Source organism: Chiloscyllium punctatum, chromosome 2 (genome assembly GCF_047496795.1).
Source record: "Chiloscyllium punctatum isolate Juve2018m chromosome 2, sChiPun1.3, whole genome shotgun sequence".
Classification (NCBI taxonomy): domain Eukaryota; kingdom Metazoa; phylum Chordata; class Chondrichthyes; order Orectolobiformes; family Hemiscylliidae; genus Chiloscyllium; species Chiloscyllium punctatum.
The window spans coordinates 22,929,354-22,950,177 of NC_092740.1; the positions used below are offsets into that span (position 1 = coordinate 22,929,354).

Here is a 20,824-nt window from a genome sequence, read left to right on the forward strand (position 1 = left end):
GTGATGCCAGCCAATTGGTTTGTCTCTAGCACCATCTTACTTTTATCTGTAATTATGTCTATCTTAATTAATCTGTTCATAAGACATCCCTTCACTTCTTATTCAGCTGTTGACACTTTACTCACACTGTTTGTATTAATCTAGGTTAAAAACAATGACTGCAGATGCTGGAAACCAGATTCTGGATTAGTGGTGCTGGAAGAGCACAGCAGTTCAGGCAGCATCCGAGTAGCAGCAAAATCAACATTTCGGGCAAAAGCCCTTCATCAGGAATACAGGCAGAGAGCCTGAAGGGTGGAGAGATAAGCTAGAGGAGGGTGGGGGTGGGGAGAAAGTAGCATAGAGTACAATAGGTGAGTGGGGGAGGGGATGAATCTGATAGGTCGGGGGGGGGGAGGGTGGAGTGGATAGGTGGAAAAGAAGATAGGCAGGTAGGTATTAATCTGTTGATTACCTGCAAAGACTTGTTATTTAGCCTGTCGACATGCTATTGTCACTATTTGTACTTATTTTTTATGATGTGAAGGAGCCAGGTTGGACTGGGGTGTACAAAGTTAAAAATCACACAACGCCAGGTTATAGTCCAACAGGTTTATTTGGAAGTACAAGCTTTTGGAGCTTATTATAAGTTCTGTGTCCGATGATCCTGCCCCAGTCGTTACCTGACGAAGGAGCAGCGCTCCGAAAGCTTGTACTTATCTGTTTGACATTCTTCATTGCCTGGAATTATAGGTTGACATGGGAAGTGTCTGGCAGGTGAGGAGGTGTGAAGAGTTTTTGCAGGGGTGGAAGGGAAGGAGCTTGATTTAATGCAGGAATATGCTTCATTTTGGAGCTCATTTAAAAGTGAGAGTGAAAGGACAGAGCATCATGGTTGGCCTTTGAACAGTCCGCCTCTGCACCCAGCAGCCTTCAAATTCTTTCAGGAGAGAATCAATTCCCAAATTCCTCATGAACACTGCTCCAACCACCTACCCAACTATTCCTCCCATGCTGGCAGAACCTGGAGCCATGATTAGACTGTTCGGGGTACTTTGAACATGGGAACACAATACTGACTTTGAACTGAAGCATCATTGATTCATAACTGTCAGATCAAAATCCTGGATTCCCATACTCAACAGCATAATGAGTGTACCTATGCCACACAAAATGACAGCAGTTCAAGGCATCAGCTTACCATTGTTTATTGATTCTTACATGGGATATAGATGTCATTCATAAGATTTGTTGTCCATCCCTAATTGTCCTTGAACTGAAGCTTAGTAGGTCATTTCAGAGGACAATCCAAAGTCTACCACATTGCTGTGGGTTTGAAATTACCTCTAAGTCAGACCAAATAACCGCAGCAGATTTCCTTCCTGAAAGGATGGATTTTGCAATAATCGACAGTAGTTGCCATGATCACCATTATGGGGACTAGCTGAGTCATTCAGATTTATGAATGAAACCTTTAGACTCCACGAGGTCCTGTGGCAAGGTTAGAACTCATGACTTCCCAGAGCATTAGCTGGGGTTTCTGGATTCATCTTCCAGTCACATTATCAAGATACCCGAACAAGTGGTAAGAGCAAACAGCCTGCATTCAAACAGCATCACACATGCGATTAAACATTGACCAAACTTCAGAAATTGCTTTAAGAAGACAGATTGCAGCTGCCAAGTTGTATATACCATTGCCTCACAAAAGAATAATGAGACCTGTTAATCTGTGACAGTGGCGTTGACTAAGGGAGAATATCAGCCAAAAGACAATTAGAGAACTTTCACTATGTCAATTAGAGAATTGATATAGTGAAATAATGGCAGGTGCTGGTGATGTCGGCAGAGTTTGATGAGAGAAATGTGAAGGAACTCTGTGTGAAGTACTGGGTGGATTTCCTTCAGTAAGTGCATACAAATTGGCATTCTGCCTGATCGAGTTGGCAAACTTTGCCGACAATCAATGCTCCCCACACCACTCACCGTCCTTCCCTCGCAGTGAGTGTTTTCAGTGTTAATCACAAGTGCCCAGGCTTCCAGTATCCAGCTCGTTATCACTGGCACAGCTCACTTGTCTATGAGAAAATCCCCAGACAAATACATTACCCCAGACTGCTTGAGCAGAAATTCGCAGCTTTGCTGTTGATGTCAGATTTCAGCAGCACACATACGGCAACAGTGGAGTGTAATGTCTGTAAGGAGGGCGAGGCAGGTAATATGACACCGGCAATGAAATGCTCGTCATCTCAGAGACCGCAAATGCCCCGGGCTTCTGTGTGGTGCAGATTCCATGACGAAACAGAGGTTCAGAATCAATAACAACCTGAAGGCGCTAAAATCAGTCGCCCATTCCCTGTCAGTCATTTCAATTCCCTGAGGGTGCAGTTCCTTCCTTCCAGGTGACACATGGACATATTTTGGGAAGGGGAGGGGGAAAGATTCAAGCCGCTGAAGATACTTGACACTTGAAAGAACTGCTGAAAGAGAATATAATCTGCATAAGTGAAGGCATCAATTAAAATTAGACTCTGAATTAAGGAGAGAAAATGCAGAAAATACTGCTCAGGCTGTCAAGCAGCAAGAAACATCTGTGCACACAAATGCCAGGCAACAATCAGTGCCAATAGATTCCTGATGAAGGGCTATTGCTCAAAACATTGAATCTCCTGCTCCTCGGATGCTGCCTGACTTGCTGTGTTTTTCCAGCACCCCACTCTCGACTCTGATCTCCAGCATCTGCAGCGCTCACTTTATCTTAGCCAATAGAAGACAATCTAACTACTACCCCTCTCAACATTTCAATGACATTACCATTATTGAATCCCCCTCTATCAACATCCTGGGGGTTATCAATGACCAGAAAAATCAGCTGGATGCGCCACATAAACACACTGACTACAAAAGCAGGTTAGGGGCTAGAAACACTGAAGCAACTAATTCACTTCCTGACTCCTCAAGGCCTGTCCGTCATCTACAAAGCCACAAGTCAGGAGTGTGATGGAATATTCCCCATTTGCCTGGATGAGTGTAGCTCCACCAATACTCAAGAAACTTGACACCATCCAGTATGGAACAACCCACTTGATTGGCAACACGTCCTCAAACATCCACTCCCTCCAACACCAATACAGTGTGTACTATCCACAAGATGCACTGCAGAATTTCACCAAAGGTTCTTAGACAGCACCGTCCCAACCCAAAATCACTTCCATCTAGAAGGCCAAGGGCAGCAGATACATGGGAACACCACCTGCAATTTCTTCTCCAAGTCACTCACCACCCTGACTTGTAAATATGTCGCTGTTCCTTCACTATCGCTGGGTCAAAAACCTGGAATTCCCTCAGTAAGGGCACTGTGAGTCTACCTCTCGCACATGGGCTGCAGCGGTTCAAGAATGCAGCTCACTACCTCCTTCTCAAGGGCAACTAGGAATTGGCAATAAATACTGGCCAGCCAGAGACACTCATATCCCATGACCGAATAAAATAAAATTTAGCAGCTCTGGTGGCATTTTCCTGGAGAAAAGCTGAGGTCTGTGACCATCCTTTCTTCGGTTACACTGTGTGCTGTAGGAAAATAAGAGCAGGTATAGGCTATTTGGCCCATCAAGTCTTTGCCATTATTCAACTTGACCATGGATGACCATCTACCTCAGATGCTATTTTTCCAATATTCCCATATCCCCTGAAATCTTTAATATCCAAAAATCTATCAAATCAATGACTTGATTGGACTCAATGGCTGAATGTCCTCAGCCCTCTGTGGAAGGTATTTTAAAGATTCATCACGCCCCAGGTTAAGATGTTTCTCCTCAGCCTATGGGCAGCACAGTGGCTCAGTAGTTAGCACTGCTGCCTCACAGCACCAAGGACGCGGGTTCGATCCCAGCCTCGGGTGACTGTTTGCGTGGAGTTTGCACCTTCTCCCCGTGTCTGCGTGGGTTTCCCCTGGGTGTTCCGGTTTCCTCCCACGATCCAAAGATATGCAGGTCAGGTGAATTGGACATGCTAAGTTGCCCATAGTGTTAGGTGCATTAGTCAGGAGTATATATACGGTAGGGGAATGGGTCTGGGTGGGTTACGCTTCAGAGGGTCAGTGTGGACTTGTTGGGCCGAACTTGTGGACTTGTTGGACTTGTTTGTATAGTGTAGGGAATCTAATCTAAATAGTCTACCCCATACTGAGTTCTAGAGTCCACAACCAAAGACAACATCCTTCTCCTGTCTTCTGTTGGTGCTTGAAGAATTTTCAAAGCTTCAGTGAGGTCCCCTCCCATTCCACTAAACTCCAGACAACTTTGGCCCAGTCTCCTCAATCTCCCACATCAACTTGAAAAGCAATAGATGGTTTGCTACTTGAATGCAGTCATGTTGACTGTCACCATAACAACTTCTTTGCCACATATACACATTTCAGAGCAGAATATGTTGCCATATGCCGTGGCAAGTTTGGCAGTGGGAGTGATGCATTTGTCCATAAGTTGTCCAAGTTATTGTGCTTGAAACAGAAAGATGGGGAAAATGAGCAAGGAGGAGAAGACCACAAAAGAATATGACAGGAGAAGTGACTCATAGAATCCCTACAGTGTGGAAGCAGGCCATTCAGCATCAGCCCATTGAGACAACACCAAACCTCTGAAGAGCATCCCACCCAGATTCACTTGTCCCAACCTATCTCCATAGGCCTGCATTTGTCATGGCTAATCCACTGAACCTGCATACCTTTGGACTGTGGGAGGAAACTGGAGCACCCAGAGCAGACATGGGGAGAATGCACCTCCTACTTGCCTACCCAGAGTTGACATATGTCTGTTGACCTTTCTATTCTATCTACTATTCAGCAAACCTGGATGCCATGAGGCTGAAAAATGAACTAAGAGTAACTGGAAACCTGCGCTGCAGTCAGTTCAAAAGATTTGTAAATAAAGCTCCAGGCAGGTACAGAATCTGGTGTCATCTCATATACCTCCCGCAACACTGTTGTGTTTTATTCCTCGTAGGAAATGAGCATTGCTGGTTGGCCATGTTGAGAAACTGCAGCTAGAGATGGAAAATAAATGCTGTCCAGCCAGTGATTCCAACATCCCATGAGTGAATTAAAAAAACTATAGCTCTGCGCTATAAAACACCATAATATTGAGTGATATATACTTGGCTGGGAGACCAGGAGGAACTCCACTTCCCTTTTCAAACTAACGACATCAGATATTTTACATCCACCTGAAAATGCACACTGGATAAATTTTAACAGTTTGTCTGAAAGATACAGCAGGTCTGACACTGCAGCACTCTGTCAGTCCTGCAACAAGAATATCCACCTAGAATACATCATCAGAAACATGTGCATCAAAGCGCCAGATCTTTAGGGAGCACCACTAGACATCCTGACAATCAGGATGGTGATATTCCTTTTGTCCGACATGCATCTTTGACCTTTACACTAATTGTATTTTACTTCCAAGTCTGTGCATTTTTATTTTAATTAACAAACCTAATTCCAAACAGACAATAACCATAAATAATGCTTCACTCATAACACGAATGAATAACCCACCACAACCAAAATAAATATTAATTTAACAAAATTAGTAAATATAACTTTATCTCCACAAGGAGCAAATAATAGGAATCAACAAAATTAAACTCAAACTAATGTTCAGACTTTCAGTTCCAATAAGACATCTATATCTAAAATAAAAATCAGCTAGGGTTTTCTTTTTACAGGTATTGATGAGCTTATGAAGGTAGGTTTTCTCAATTGGACCTCAGGTCAATAGTTCAGTCAGATACTGCACGATGTTCAGCTCCATACACATGCTCTGTGTTGTCTGGTTCATGTTGAACATAGCATGAAGAACTTGTGAGCATGGGACTGGGTGAACAATTAGACATAGAATTTTACAGGACAGGAGGCCACTTGACCCATCATGCCTGTACTGGCTCCTGTAGAGCTTCCCAACCAATTCCATTCTCCATCCCTATCTCCATATTTCTCACTTTTAAATATATATATTCAACAAGTGTGGTAAGGAACTTTAAAAGGGATGCAGCTGCATACAGGGATCAAATACTGGTAGCCATTATATAATATTTTTAATATTCAAAAACTATGTCAGATTAAAAGATAGCAGTGTCACCTCAATGTTGTTTTTAATTAAAGGCTCGACTATTTTATAATCACTGCAAACAAACAACATTAAATTCTAATTTTGTGTCAAGAAAGCAGAATTGAACTTGCAAAGAGATAGCTTATGGTGTTCGTTTTGAACATACAGGAGTGGTTAACACATCAGATCACTACAGCTCTGAGTGAAATAATGATGATGACATATGGATGACGTCAGAACAGATAATCCAAAAAATGTTTCCACCTGACAATTCAAGTGGATTAACAGCTCCCAAATTATTTTCCCAGCAGAAAAATCTCTCAGGAAGGAGTCATTGTGTCAGAGAGATTTCGAATTTTAGAATTTGGCTTATTGTGATGTGTACTCAAGTTACAAAGAACAGGAGTACAGTGAAAATGTACAATGTTGCCAACACACCACACCTTCCTAGGTACAAAGTACACAGGTAGAAATCGTAGGTCCACAAAATTGAGAAAATAAAGAAAGAAAGTGACGTGACATTACAGGTATACATAGTATAGTTATGAAAATCAGAAATAAGGCTAAAATAAGACATTCCTGTCTTTCTATAACGGTTTCCATGTGGTCTACCTGGGCTCCACTTGTTTCCAACCCGTAGCCATCTTCACTCCTGGCCCACTGACCCTGGTCTGCTCTGGGTCCTGCTGCCTGTTTCCGTTTACAGATCTGCAGCACTGAGAAAGGTCCTTCGGCCCATTGTGTCCACCCCAGTCAGAAACGACCACCTAACTGTGCTAATCCTATAACTGGGGCACAAGTGGAGTTACAATACCACTCCGTAGACCCAAATTAGGACGATTTCTAGTGTTGATGACCAACACTGCTTATGTAGGGGCGATTGGAATGATTTCGGCAGATAGAACAGATGCTTTTGATGGGCAAATGGGGGAAATCTCACAAAGTGAAAAAGAAACAGGATGAGGTGAAGCAAAGTGGGGTGACAAAACATAATCATGTTGGGCCAAAAAGCTGTTTCTGTGCAGTTCAGTTATCCGATAAAGCATTCAATTTGGCTGACATGAAAACATCTAACAAATATTTCTGTTCCCCTTTGAGGAAGATTTTCCAGAAATACAACGCTTCATACCAACGCTGCTGAGACATGCTCAGCATCTTCAGTTCCAAACCAAAATGCATTGCAATGAAAACCTTCGCAACTGGGATCTGCATGGGAATGAGGGGACAGTTACCTTCAGGTAATATTTCATGAAAGTCATGAAAAATATTCAAGAGAATCTGACCCGTACTCCCCTCATATTATAGCCTGCAATGTTTGTTCATCGTGTGGGCTTGGGTTCTGTCAGTAAGTAACTTGCTGGCATTTGAAAGGGATAGTGCCTTCCAAATCAAACAGCTTTGGAGAATCCTTCAGTGTGATTACAATACAGTGAGGGCCAACTGCACAGGATTGAAAATGTGAAGGCTCATCTGCCATCAATCACAGATTTGTAGCGGTATGATTAAATTAAACATACATGGGAGAGCTGCAGTGCAAACTGCCAGATGCGGTTTTAATGCAGAACTTAAAATAAATGCCTTGGATGAGCCAGAAGGGAGCCAGAAGGAGAGCTGCTAGACTTGATTTTTTTTGCAGCTGAGCTTTAACTGAAACTTGCTGGGCAAATTCTCCAAAGATTACCAAAAGCCAAGCGTTTTAAAGCTGCTTCAGTCTGCCATATCATCCTAAGCCCAGAACGCCGAACGTGCCATTCTCTGATCAGAGTACTCAAAACAACTTATTGTGGGTAAAATATGCCAGAAAATGCTCAATCAGCGACCCTTGAAAGCTGGCAACAACAGCAGCTTGTGCCGAAATGTGACCCTGTCCATAAGCGAGTGTGGAGAACTCACAAAGTGAAAATCCATGTGAACTCTGCAGCGAGAGATGGAACATTGAGCTGAACCTGTCCGGGTTGGGAAGTAAGACAACCATGCTCCGACTGGAAGAGCACCGAGACAGATAGTCTTTGGGAGAGAATAAGGGCTGTTGACCATCCTTGATTGCCTTGACATCGCCAAGAACGAAACGAATTTTAAATAAGCATCACTTTACATCTACACTCAAGCTGACAGCAGCTTGGCAGCATTCAACAATTAACTTGGCAGCAGGCCAGAGAGACTTGGAAGAAATGCTGTTTTGACAGAAATACAATATTTCCAAAGCAAAACAAAAACAGATTAACTAAATTAATTACACATTCCACAAAAAGAAGCAAGTCCCAAAACAATTTAAGCAACGCAAAGCAAAAATAAAATCTTGGCAGGCATTAATAACGCTAATTCATAAATTCTGCATAGACAACTTCAATGACAAAGTGTCAAAGCGGTGGACAAAGGGCAAGAATATACAGGGATAGGTAAAGTTCTCGCTTTGGGGTGTCGTTAGGACTCGGGTGTGTGGGGGTGTTTGAAGCCCTGGGTGCAGGACATTAAACAGGACAAAAACCCACTATCAGGCTGCTGACCTAATGACCTCATCAAGCCTCTGTAACTAGTGGAATAACAGCATGCCAGTGATGGTCACTATGTCCTCTGCTAGCCCATCCAATCTTATATCCCACTCCCTCACAGCCTGCTCCTTGGAGGGCATTAAATTCCACCCAAAGAGTAAAAAAAAGAGTGAAAATTGTCCTTCCAAAATAGTGTGGTTATTGGATCTGTCCAAATGGTTATTAGCTAAAAGTAACAAAGGATATAAAATAAAATTGAACATCCAGTCAAGCTGCATTTATTTAATTGAATTGAGGGACTGTTTGAGGAATGAATGGCCCACTTCTCTTTCCCCATTTGTTTTCTGTTCCCAAGATTTTGATTCCTCTTTTCATTTTCCATTCACATTTCTGGAGAATATTTTTCTTGAATCATTTGTTCATGGGATGTGGGCACAGTTGGCTAGGCGAGTAATCAACAACATGAAGCCACGTTCACTCTGCTTGATCATTTGCATTTCTGTTTGCTCAGTTGTTACATCCTTTATAACAGACTTTCACATTTTCCTTACAGAAAGTGTTTGTGTTTTTTTTGGCCTCTCTCTTTCTCAAAGGTGTTGCATTAGCAGCCCTCTAGAAATTTTACAGAAGCTAAGGAATCTTAGAAGATTACTACCAGCACATGAACTACCTCCAGAGCAACTATTAAATCCTCGGATGCAACCCATCAGGTGTAGGAGACTTATCAATCTTTACAATAGAACATAGAACATAGAACAATACAGTGCGGAACATGCCCTTTGGTCCTCGATGTTGCGCCAACCCGTGAACTAATCTAAGCCCATCCTCCTACACTATCCCACAATCATCCATATGTTTATCCAAGGACTGTTTAAATGCCCCCAATGTGGCTGGGTTAACTACATTGGCAGGCAGGGCATTCTACGCCCTTACCACTCACTGAGTAAAGAAACTGCCTCTGACATCTGTCTTAATTCTATCACCCCTCAATTTGTAACTATGCCCCCTTGTACAAGCTGACATCATCATCCTTGAAAAAAGACTCTCACTGTCTACACTATCTAATCCTCTGATCGTCTTGTATGTCTCTATCAAACCCCCTGTCTTCGCCTTCTTCTCTCCAATGAGAACAGACCCAAGTCCCTCAGCCTTTCCTCATTAGACCTTCCCTCCAGACCCGGCAACATCCTTGTAAATCTCCTCTGCACCTTTTCCATTGCCTCCACATCCTTCCAGTAATGGGGCAAGCAGAACTGTATACAATATTCTAAATATGGCCACACTAGCATTTTGTACAATTGCAGCATGACATCATGGCTGTGGAACCCAATCCTTCTGTCAATAAAACCTAACACACCGTTTGCCTTCTTAACAGCACTATCCACCTGGGTGGAAAATTTCAGGCATCTATGTACATAGGCACCAAGGTCCTTCTGCACATCCACACTACCAAGAATCTTTCCATTGACCCAGTATTCTGCCTTCCTGTTATTCTTCCCAAAGTGAATCACCTCACATTTATCTGCATTGAACTCCATTTGCCACTTCTTGGCCCAATTCTGCAGTTTATCCAAGTCCCCCTGCAACCTGTAGCATTCTTCCACACTGTCCACCACTCCACCGACTTTAGTGTCATCTGCAAACTTACTAACCCATCCACCTATGCTTGCGTCCAGGTCATTTATAAAAATGACACACAGCAGTGGTCCCAGAACAGATCCTTGTGGCACACCACTAGTAACTGGACTCCGGACTGAATACTTTCCCATCAACCACCTTTTTACAGAAAGCCAGTTTCTAATCCAAACTGCTCAATCACCCTCAATCCCATGCCTCTGCATTTTCTCCAAAAGCTTATCATGTGGAACCTTATCAAAGACATTACTGAAGTCGATATACACCATGTCAACTGTTCTACCCTCACCTACGTGCTTGGTCACATTCTCAAAATACTTAATGAGGTTTGTGAGACATGACCTCCCTTGATGAAACCATGTTGGCTATCTCCAATTAAATTGCTGCTTGCTAGGTGATTATAAATCCTATATCTTACAAACCTTCCAAAACTTTTCTTACAACAGACATAAGGCTCATAGGCCTATAATTACCTGGGTCATCTCTACTGCCCTTCTTGAACAAGGGCACAATATTTGCAATCCTCCAGTCCTCTGGTCCTAAACCTGGAGACAATGATGTTTCAAAGATCAAGGCCAAAGGCTCTGCCATTTCCTCCCTAGCTTCCCAGAGAATCCTCAGGTAAATCCCATTTGGCCCAGGGGACTTATCTACTATCACACCCTCTAGGACTGATATCACCTCCTCCTTACTAACCTCAATCCTTTCTAGTCTAATAGCCCATATCTCAAACTTCTCCCCTACAATATTCTCCTTTTCCTGATTGAAAACAGATGAGAAATACTCGTTTAGCACCTCTCGGATCTCCACAGGGTCCATATACAACTTCCCACTTCTGTCTCTGACTGGCCCTATTCCTATCTTAGCCATCCTTTTATTCCTCACATACCTATACAAAGCTTTAGGGTTCTCCTTTATTCTACCTGCTAAAGACTGCTCATGTCCCCATCTTGCTCTTCTTAACTCTCTTTTTACATCCTTTCTAGCTAACCTGTAACTCTCCATCGCCACATCTGAATCATCTCGTTTCAGGTTGCTACTTCAGTGGGCCTTTAGATTATTCTTGTCTGTGTGTTCTTTCGCTTTTTATTTTTTATCTCCACCCATATGGATTCTTTGCCTTCGATTCAAGAGCATTTCTTGCTATTGTTCATACTCCATCCCATACTAACAATGCCATCCCAACACCTTTACCTACTTGTCTGTCCTACACCACGAATACTTGGTTCCCAAAAGAAAAGAAGTAGGAACAAGAGTAGGCTATTTGACTCCTCAAGCATAGTTTGCCATTCAACAGGATTTCCTTATAACCATGTCTCTGTAATAACTATAAGATCACACTCATTAACCTGTATTTGTGCTATTAATTTATTTATTTTGTTCAGAACATAATGTGCATTCAAGTTATCATTTTTTTTCTCTTTTAGCCCAATTTACTGCTGTTTTCTATATATGTACACTCAAAGGTACACACAATATTAGCCCTCAGATTGTTAGCAATAGGGGATCATATTGTTAGTGAAAATCAAATTGAGATGGTTTGATTTGTTCTTGTTGGAGATGAAGGGATCTAGCCTGAAACATTGTTTCCCTGCTTCTCGGATGCTGCCTGACCTGCTGTGCTTTTCCAGCAATACCCTCTCAACTTTGTTGGAGATAGTCAGTACCTAGCACTTGCATTTCATCACACAACATGAAAGCAGGCCATTTTTCCCATCGAGTCCACACTGACCCTCCGAATGACATTCCACCCAGACCTACATCCCTACTTTTTCCCTGTAACCCTGCATTTTCCACAGCTAGCCCACCTAGCCTGCACATCCCTGGACACTATAGGTAATTCAGCATGGCTAATCTACCCTAACCTGCACATTTTTGGGCTGTGGGTGGAAACCCATGCAGGCATAGGGACAACATGCAAAAACTCCATGCAGACAATTGCCTAGGGATGGAACTGAACTCTGGTCCCTAGTGATGCAAAGCAGCAGTGCTATCCATCGAGTCACTATGTCATTTCATGATCGCAATTGGCCACTTATTAGGCCATGTCTCAATGTTCTTCAGGTCTTGCTGCATACGGACACATGTATCACACGAGATGGAAATGTAATCACAAGTGAACATCCCCACTTCTGATCTTCTGTAACAACTCACTGGGGTAGCATGCTGGAAGTGAAGCCCAGTTATTCCTGGACTTATCACAAGTTAAAAAGTTTCAAAATTCACAGAATCCTCAAATTTTCGTGTCTTTTCATCCGAGGTTGACTGAAAGCATGAAGCAAATTTCTGTATACACACACACACGCACACTCTCATACACACACGCATGCACATACACACATACGCGCGCGCGCGCGCACACACACACACACACAGAGCCAGACAGGGAATATGAATGGGCGAGGAGAAAGTGCGTACTACAGATGCTGGAGATCAGAGTTGAGAGTGTACTCTCAACTTTTATGGATGGAGGAAAGACCAGGAAGGAATCTGCTGAGATGGTTCTTGTGATCAGGCACTGCGCATCAGGTGGTTTGCAGGAGGCACGGGGTGACTGGTTCATACTTATAAAGGTCTTTGACTTATTAAAAGGCTGACAGCAACACCTGAAAGAAAATAAACTGATTTTTTTAGGCCTTTTACTGTAGAGGACACAGAGACCTCCTGAGCTAGTGGAGATCTGATGGTTTCTCCCCATCTTGTTTGCAACACTGGAGCTGTTTAGTTGCCCAAGAACCAATCACATAGTTCTTGGAAGGCAGAAGGTTTTTGTTATCAATAATTGGTTAGCAGTCCACAGACCAAACAGTTACTTGCTGCTGGCTGATTTTCCACTTGTATACACACTTGGCTCCTAATCCTATACTTTCTCTTACTACTGCTTGAACTAGCAACTGTGTACACTGCACTTACAAAGAGCAACTCTGAACTAGACTCTGTGCAATTGGAGTGAGCAATAAAAATGCTGGCAGAACTGGTGACACTCATATTCTGTGAAGAAGTTAAAAATTACAATTGCCCAGCACTGCCAGCATGGGTTATACACTCAGTTTCCAGGGGGGAGCTTTTAGCCACGATTTTGTGACAGATGCAAGAGTATCATATCTGAACCAAGATGGACATCTTTTCTGTGCTGACTGTTCACATGGTAAATCCTGATATTGATATTTATAATGAAAGTTGCTGATGTAAATGTCACATTATAATGACACACTCCTGCCATTTGTGACACGAACACTTCAATATTGAATCTCTGCTCCTCAATCTATACTTCAAAGAAATTCCTATCTTCCAAACAGCTCTACATTCTTCCTAATTTGCTGCAATTTTTTTACAATATGTAAGTGTGATAAATTGAGAGAAATATAGAAATGACCATATGTATAATGATATTGGTATTGAAAGGTATGTCCACGTGATACGGCAGCCCTCTTTAACCTGAAGCCCACAATTGTTCTTCATTCACTGTGTGTGTGATACCATGGGGGTTTGACTAGCTATAGCAGGTTATTAGATGAGATTAGATTACTTACAGTGTGGAAACAGGCCCTTCGGCCCAACAAGTCCACACCGACTCTCCAAAGAGCAACCCACCCAGACCCATTCCCCTACATTTACCCTTTCACCTAACACTACGGGCAATTTAGCATGGCTAATTCACCTAACCTGCACATCTTTCGACTGTGGGAGGAAATCGGAGCACCCGGAGGAAACCCATGCAGACACGGGGAGAATATGCAAACTCCACACAGACTGTTGCCTGAGGTGGGAATTGAACCCGTTTGTCTGAGCGCTGTGAGGCAGCAGTGCTAACCACTGTGCCACTGAAACTGAAAACAAACCTAACTTTTCAGATAAAAACAACAGTGGCTTAGGTATCAGGTTTACTATTCTGGACTCATTATTGCAGCAAATAGATAAGGCATTGCCAGCAATTTATAACATAACAAAAAAACCTGCCTCAATAGTATCGACAGGTATGAAGCTAGAGACAGCACCTAGAGCAGCTGAACCCCAACTGAATAATGTGACATACACAGACAGGCAGACTGCACATTGAACATTGCAGATAATGGTTAGCGTCAAATCTCCACTACCAGCTAACTGAAAAAAAATCAAAAAATTAAACAATGTCTCATCCTTCTGAATGTACAACCAGCTGAGTGAATATTTGCCTAACTGCTTCTAAAGGAAGTTGTAAAGATCCATTTTTTAAAGTATTTTTAATTGTGGACTGAAATGGGTAATGAACTACTTCAAAACCAAGGAGTGCTGCATATTTTGAAAGTAAGTAATCAGACATTCATTGCAAGCAACAGTTATCGAGCTGCTAGTTCAAGCAGTGCTTGAAGTGCGGCTGCAGATGAACTGGAGCTGAGGGATCTGGGCTCACATGGAGATGAAGCCGGCAACAAGCAGCCCATTGGTCTGTAGAGTAGTGACAAAGACAAAGGCTTCTGTTTGCCTTCAACTCTGTGATTGGCTCTCCAGTAGAAAAACAACTTAGCTGTGAACAAGAAAATGAGAACACTCAGACTTCTATCACCTCAGGGGCTCCACCTCTGTTTTCCACTTGAAATCTTCAGAAAACCAATTAACTAATCTTACTGCAGTTGTTGTAAGCAGTGATGTTTAGTAAACAAGTCAGATTATTTACAGATATGAACCAGTCACCTCATGCCTCCTACAAGCTGGTAGAAGGAAGACTGAACAGCTGCATCTGAGCAGTGTAAGAATCATTAATATCCGTGTTGGTGGTACCACCAGCACTACTTGAGACGGTTGCGACCCATCAGCTGAGAGGACAGGCAGACAAACATCAGTGGTAAAAACAATGACTGCAGATGCTGGAAACCAGAGTCTAGATTAGAGTGGTGCTGGAAAAGCACAGCAGGTCAGGCAGCATCCAAGAAACAGGAAAATCGACATTTCGGGCAAAAGCCCTCTTTGCACCAGTATCAAGGCTGTGATCATCCGAAACCAACACAGCTGGACCAGCCACGTGCTCGGGATGCCTGAGCTCTGACTGCGAGAGCAAATCTTCCTCACCCGGCTCAAGGGAGGCATTTGAATGAAAGGGTGACAAACGAAGCATTTCAAAGACTCCCTGAAGGGTTACTTCAAGAAATGCAACACAGATGTCAATGGCTTGCCTTATGAAGAAATGTTGAATAAGCTTGGACTTTTGTCTCTGGAGAGAAGGAGGAAGAGAAGAGACCTGATCGAGGTGTACAAAATAATGAGTGGAATAGATAGAGTCAATAGCCAGAGACTTTTTCCTAGGGCAGGATTGACTGGTACGAGGAATCATAGTTTGAAGATATTAGGAGGAAGGTGGAAAGGAGACATCAGAGGTAGGTTCTTTACCCAGAGAGTTGTGAATGCATGGAATGCGTTGCCAGCTGTGGTGGTGGAAACAGAGTTATTGGGAACATTTAAGCGACTGCTGGACATGCACATGATAGCAGTGAGTTGAAGGGTGCGTAGGTTAAGTTACTATATTTTATATTAGGATTAAACCTCGGCACAACACGGTGGGCCAAAGGGCCTGTTCTGTGCTGTACATTTCTATGTTCAATGTTCTATGTATGGGAGACCCTCGGACAGAAGAAGCTGAATTGGAGGAAGCGTGTGTATGAAGGGACACAATTCTTTGAGAACAGCCATTGGTAAGAGGAGGTATGGACAAGAAACTGGAGAAGGGAATGCCAGGGATTGAGGCCAGGGACCAATTCCACTTCCCGGAACACACCTGTTACGTTTGGAGGAGTGATTTCAGGATTGGCCTCATCAGCTACACAAGGACTCACAGAACCCCTGACTGGTGACATAGAATTTCCTTGGTGGGCAGTGATACTCATTAGTAAGTGATTGCCAATGTCGTTAACATTTGTATCATCAGCAGCAAACAGGAACTACTCAACTGCATGTCCTCCATCTATAACAACCATATGTTACTTATTCTTGTTTGTGCAATTCATGTGTGCACAATGTGGAGTTTACAAGAGGACTAAAGTTTTAACTAGTAGAGATATATGATGATGGTTTGCAATTCTTCCCTGTAGTTATAAAAATGTTGTTCTTATGCCCCTAAATGAGAATTCTTGTTGAGTACAGAAACTTGTTCAGACATTATCTTGATCAGATGAGCCAATGGGCTGAGGAGTGGCAAATGGAATTTAATTTAGATAAATGTGAGGTACTGCATTTTGGGAAAGCAAATCTTAGCAGGACTTATACACTTAATGGTAAGGTCCTAGGGAGTGTTGCTGAACAAAGAGACCTTGGAGTGCAGCTTCAAAGCTCCTTGAAAGTAGAGTCGCAGGTAGATAAGACAGTGAAGAAGGCATTTTGTATGCTTTCCTTTATTGGTCAGATTATTGAGTACAAGAGTTTGGAGGCCATGTTGCGGCTGTATAGGACATTGGTTAGGCCACTGTTGGAATATTGCATGCAAATCTGGTCTCCTTCCTATCAGAAAAATGTTGTGAAACTTGAAAGGGTTCAGAAAAGATTTACAAGTTGTTGCCAGGGTTGGAGGATCTGAGCTATAGGGAGAGGATGAATAGGCTAGGGCTGTTTCCCCTGGAGTGTGGGAGGCTGAGGGGTGACCTTATAGAGGTTTACAAAATCACGAGGGGCATTGATAGGGTAAATAGACAAGGTCTTTCCCTGGTGTGGGGGAGTCTAGAACTAGACGGCATAGGTTTAGGGTGAGAGGGGAAAGATATAAAAGAGACCTGAGGGGTAACTTTTTCATGCAGAAGGTGATGCGTGTGTGGAATGGGTTGCCCAAGGAAGTGGTGAAGGCTGGTACAATTGTAACATTTAATAGGCATTTGGATGGGTATATGAATAGGAAAGGTTTGGAGGGATATGGGCTGGGTGCTAGCAAGTGGGATTAGATTGGGTTGGGATATCTGGTCGGCATAGACGAGTTGGATCGAAGGGTCTGTTTCCGTGCTGTACGTCTCTATGACTGACTCCATCCTGTCAATTTGGGTGTAAACGACATGGAATTTGGGAAACATTGCATACTTTCATAAAATTATTAACTTTGATGACAACTCTGGGAGTGGTGGGGTTTGATTTCCAGCCCATTATCCCAGTCTTAAAAGAAGACCAAAGCTGACCATCTGCACCAAACAGGAACAAATCCATTATAATGACTACCTATCGATATTTTCAGACAATGGGGAAAAATGTCACTTCATATGTTACTGAAATGATTTCTATACATGTTATATATAAGAAGTACTAATTAATTCATTTAATGAATCTTCCAGACTCAGTAACTCCTTTACCTCCCCATTCTCTGCAGCTGACACATTCAGTCAATTGCGCTTGGCCATCCTGATTAACTCACATCTTGCATCAATTTTTCTGACATGATGTCGGCTCTGATTAAACTTTTATAAACTGCAGTTCTGGATACGTTCCTGGCGGCACACCCACCAATGAGGCTGTAAACAGGGAAATCTTCCTCAATATCAACATTTCATACGGTCGAATTACAAGGCCTCCAGCAGTTGTACTGACATCCTGTTACATTGCAATTTTAAAAAATTGTGCATTTTACCTTTAGGAGAATTATTTTTTGAGGGACAGTAGGTCAAAGACAGTAATTAAGAAGGCTATGAGACATTGATTTCCCACATACTCTGCACAGCTGCTGCCAAGGAGATCAGATTCTTTTAAAGAACAGCTTACCTGTCCTGTATCCCTGCCCCTTGTATCATTATCTAGAATCACTTCCTTCCATCTGCAGCTTGTCCCTCATAATTTACTGGCGTCCGTTGCCCCTCCCATTAGTTACAAAACTATAAAATGTTGTTGTCACATAGCAGATCAGAGATGGTTTGTGTACAGAACAATGTTTCAGGCAGCAGGTTAATTGTATTTTCGTCATATGGAGGTAGTGGGCGTTAACTGGTGATTCCTTGAGCATGAATAATGTGATTGAGTTCAGAGTTACATGCTCATAATGTTTCACTTTGTCAACAAATGCACGATCAAATACATATTAACTTAAACAATATCCTTTGCCATTGGCTTTCTGCAATAGAGCACAAAGCTCCAACTCAAGGGTTTCCATCTTTGCCCTATTGTGACATGAAATCATTTTTGTGGTCTTGAGTTTGAAGGATTCTGGATTTTTTAAAATTAAAGTTGCCAAGTAAAGGACATTGGAAAGATTTTGTGAAGAACAAGGCATTGATTTGTCGTCAAATGTCTCATGATAAATTTGTCTTTACTGGAAACCATCTGACTGGATTTACAACTGTCATGTTATAATGTATCGCTTGGATTTTGGTTGGATTAGTTCTGGTACTGGTACTGGTTCTGAGGAAGCTGGGACTAGTACCAGCTGGTAGCAGCTGGCAAGGACCAATCCCAATGATCTTGCATTGCATGGGGTGGTGGAGGGTGGGGCGGTGGTAGTGGTTGCCAATATTGTTGGGGATGGTTTCGTTAACAATGGAAGAGATTTGGGAATCTGAACAGGGAAGTAGAGGAGTGAGAAACAATCAAGACAGAAGGGCAAGAAACAAAAGTAGAAGTCAGAATAACATGGGAGAAAGAAATAAATAGGGCCAAATCACAAAATTAAAGGTAGGATGACTAATAAGATTAAAAACACAAGTCAAAATGCTTTGTACCTTCATGCATGAAGAATTCACAATAAGGTAGATGAATTATCAGTGCATACAAATGATTACGATTTTGTTGTAAGTACAGAGACATGGCTGTAGGATAAAGAAGGATAGAAATTGAACATCCCAGGAATATTCAATATGTAGGAAGTTAAAAATCACACAACAACAGTTTATAGTCCAACAGGTTTATTTGGAGGCACTAGCTTTTGGAGCGCTGCTCCTTCATCAGGTGATGAAAGAGCAGTGCTCCGAAAGCTAATACTTCCAAATAACCTGTCAGTTTATAACCTGGTGTTGTGCGGTTTTTAACTTTATCCACCCCAGTCCAAAACCGGCATCTCCACCCCAAGATGGACAGAAAGAAATGGAAAGGCAATGGGGTGACGTTTTCAGTAAAAGACTTAATGCTGCAGTAACCAAAGATATTGGTTTAGAAAATAATGATGTGGAATCTGTATAAGTGGAGATAAGAAATACCAAGGGGCAGATGTTGGGGTTCATCTACAGGCCCTCAGACATAGCATTAAACAATAAATCAGAGATGCATGAAATAAAGGGTACAACTTTAATCATGGGTCACTTTAATTAACCTACAGATTGGAAAAACCAAACTAGTAACGATATTGTGGAGGAGGATGTCTTGGAATGTGTGCGTGAGGTATTTTTAGGCCTATACATTGCAGTGTCAAACAAATAACAGGCTATTCTCGACTAGGCACATGTGCAATTAGAACAGATTAGTGAACAAATCTTGTTCTGTATGGTCCCTTGGTAAAGAGTGACTGTAATAAGATAGAATTCTTCATTAAGATAGAGAGTGAAATAGTTGAATCTGCAACTAGGATCCTGAATCTAATTAAAGGGAATGACAAGAGCATGAGGTGCAAACTGGCAAGGATGGATTGGGGAACCTTACTAAAAAAGAAACTAAACAGTGAGTGATTGGGCAATGGATAATATTTAAACAACATGTGCATGAATTACAACAAATACTCATTCCTGCCTGGTGCTAAAAGACAAAAGATGGTTCAACCATGGCTTACATAAGATATTAAAAATAATATAAGATCTCATAAAGGAGAAAAATGAAATTGCAACCAAAAGCAGCTAGCTTGAAGTGTTGGAGTATTTAAGATTTCTGTAAAAGAGGAGAAAAAGTTTGATCAAGGGGGGAAAACAGAATGTGAGAGTCAAATTGCAGTAAACATAAAAACTGATGATAAAAGCTTTGATAAAAGCTTAGCACAAAATGAAAAACATTAATAAAGACCAAAGTGGGGCCCTTAAACCAGAGCCAGTGAAATTATAATAAAGAACAAAGAAATGGCAGAGGAACTAAACACATACTTTGATTCTGTCTTCACAAAAGTGGGCACAAGTAGTCTCAGAGAAAAATTCAGGAACGAAGGGTCTTGTGAGAGGGTGGAACTGAAGGAAATCAGAATGAGTAAGAAAATAGTTCTAGGGAACCCTGTTAGTGGGGTAAGCAGGCTGACAAGTCCCCAGGACCTGATAATCAATATCCCAGAGGAGTGATGGAAGTGGCTTGGAAATATTGGAAGCATTTGTGGCCATCTTGCACAATTCTGGAGCAGTTCCTCTAGATTGGAAGGTGGCAAGTGTAACTCCACTATTTAAAAGTGGAGGGAGAGAATAAAAATTACAGACCTATCAGCCTGAGATTAAAAGTGGGGCAAATGCTAGAGTCTACTGTAAAAATCATGATAGAAAACTTGGAAAGCATGAATGGGATTGGACAAAGCCATTGGACAAGGGTTTGGAAAAGCAAAAGTGCTTAGTAAATCTACTGGCAAGTTTTTTGAGGATGTAACAAGTAGAGCTGATAAAGGAAACCCAGTAAATGTGATTTACTCAGGCTTCAAGAAAACTTTTGTTAAGCGGCTAGTGGGCAAAGTGAAAGCACATGGGCTAGGTGCTATATATTGGCAAG

At 42.2% G+C, this 20,824-nt stretch overlaps 1 protein-coding gene across 5 annotated transcripts in view; it reads right to left on the reverse strand.

Annotated features, from left to right (window-relative positions):
- Positions 1-20,824, reverse strand: part of LOC140495235 (15-hydroxyprostaglandin dehydrogenase [NAD(+)]-like) — a 71,882-nt gene that overhangs the window by 35,756 nt on the left and 15,302 nt on the right. Inside the window, exon 5 of one of the 5 annotated variants that reach the window (XR_011964060.1) lies at positions 1,966-2,456. The exons of 3 other annotated variants lie outside the window; for them this stretch is intronic. The gene's annotated coding sequence lies outside the window, so the exon portion shown is untranslated. Of the gene's footprint in view, positions 1-1,965; positions 2,460-20,824 lie in introns of all 5 variants that reach the window. One more of the 5 variants, XR_011964059.1, reaches the window with a different exon arrangement.